This window comes from Mandrillus leucophaeus, unplaced genomic scaffold, assembly GCF_000951045.1.
Source record: "Mandrillus leucophaeus isolate KB7577 unplaced genomic scaffold, Mleu.le_1.0 Scaffold1909, whole genome shotgun sequence".
NCBI classification, from domain to species: domain Eukaryota; kingdom Metazoa; phylum Chordata; class Mammalia; order Primates; family Cercopithecidae; genus Mandrillus; species Mandrillus leucophaeus.
Window position 1 is genome coordinate 31,654 of NW_012101931.1, and position 2,005 is coordinate 33,658.

At 43.9% G+C, this 2,005-nt stretch overlaps 1 pseudogene across 1 annotated transcript in view; it reads right to left on the reverse strand.

Moving 5' to 3' along the window:
* LOC105538385 overlaps positions 1-2,005 on the reverse strand; it is a 28,877-nt pseudogene that overhangs the window by 19,937 nt on the left and 6,935 nt on the right. The window contains exon 3 of the transcript XR_001005892.1: positions 668-769. The product of XR_001005892.1 is annotated as a dehydrogenase/reductase SDR family member 4-like (transcript). The remainder of the gene's footprint in view (positions 1-667; positions 770-2,005) is intronic.

Consider the following 2,005-nt stretch of genomic DNA (forward strand, 5'->3'; position numbering starts at 1 on the left):
ACAAAAATTTTAATTAAAGCTTTGTAATTAAAGAATGTCTGTGAAATATATTACGAATATAATGTAATTATATACTTACACATAAAACCCAATATTGTACCACTTGAATTTAGACATCTGGATCTCAGATTTTCTTGACATTGCAGTTAACAAGAAAATAATATAGGTTTTTATTTTTATTTTTTAAAGGATGTATGTTATAAAGTGGCAACTGGTCGTTTCACCAGAATTAGTATTTTACTTAACTAGCAGCTTTTAATATTTCCCAACTAATGAAACATGATTCCTTTTTGGTAGCTGAAAGGGGGATAGTTGGGTGTGTACATTTAAGTGTCATAGTTGTTGGCATATTAGCTGCCATGTCTCTGTTGGAAATCAACAAGGTAGAAGAGCTTGCCAGGGAAGAATGCTGGGGAGGGGAGCAGACGGCAGATAGTGAAGAGCAGATGGAGGCAGACAGAAGTAGGAGCAGCAGAAACGAATAAGAAGGGCAGGGACAGAGGAAGCTGCCCCCACCCACCCTTTATGAGGTGTGCTCCACGTGTGTGGCATGTGGCAAATAGTCCTCACATTTACACTGCTCTTGACAAACACATTCTAAAAGCAGACGGAGTTTGTGCTGAATGTGTTCTGAGGCCCACCCCTTGCTGCTTTAACCCCCTCTCGCCTTGTCCCATATCTCCTCGGTGATATCCATTAGGCTTCCAAAGGAAGTGCTGGCAGCAGCATTGGAGACTAGGATATCGATACTGCCATGAAGCTTCACAGCCTAAAGAGAGGGGTGAGGTCTGGACCAGGGCCGCAGTAAGTCAGGGAGGTGCATTTGTCCATGTTGATAAAAACTTCCTTTTGAGCCAGGCCCTGTGGCTCACACCGGGAATCATGGCACTTTGGGGGCCATGGTGGGAGGATCACTTGAGCTGAGGAGTTTGAGAGAAGCCTGGGCCACACAGTAAGACTTTTTCTTTATATTAAAAATGACAACAAAAACAATGACGACAAAACCTTCCTTCTTAGGAACTATCATCAAAATAACTTCTCTTTTTAAAAATATCTTTTCTTCAAAACTGCCCTAAGACCTGCTGCTAAGCATTTAAGGTTGGCTTCTTTCTTTCTTTTCTTAGACAGATTCTTGCTCTGTCTCCTAGGCTGGAGTACAGTGGCATGATCTCAGCTCACTGCAGCCTTGACCTACTAGGTTCAAGCCCTCCTCCTGCCTTAGCCACCCAAGAAGCTGAGAATGCAGGTGCGTGCCACCACACCTGGCCAATTTTTGTATTTTTTGTAGAGACAGGGTCTTGCCATGTTGCTCAGGTTGGTCTCGAACTCCTGAGCTCAAGCCAGCCGCCTGCCTCAGCCTCCCAAAGTGTTACAGGCACGAGCCACCAGGAAGTTGGCCTTTTTTCTTTTGCAGTGTTTTCTTCCCACCTCCTATTCTTCTAAGGCTGTCTCTGACCCTTTGCTCTTTTCTTTACATTTTCCCATTCGGGAACTTCTTCATTCTCATGATTTCAAGTCTCACCTCCAAATCTATTTCCAGTCCCCTCCTCTTCCTTTCACAGTGAGTTCCACCCCCATTTCTCCAAGTGCTTACTGTCCAGTTCTCCTTGAATAAGTTACCCTTATCTCAAAGTCAATCTGTCCACACTTACCTGAATGGAAAAACGGGCTTAAATAGAGCTGAAGAAAGTTACCCTGGAGGGGCCTTTGAGATCATCTATTCCAATGTCCTTAAGGTGGAGATGATGAAACAGGTTCTGGGAATTTTCTCAAGATCATATAGTTCAGTAGTGACACACTGAGGCTAGCTAAGAACAGGAAGCCTGCTTATTCTATGTTTGGGAAAGTGATTTGTTCAGGGCACAAAGCTAGTTAGCAGTGGAAGAACTGAGGTCAGTCTCCCATTCTGTAGCACACTGCTAATTCATAAGAGCCCTCTGAAAGTGAGTTGGGGTCATTAGGAAACTGACTGCCCAGGAGAGCCATGATGGGAGAAGATACCAGC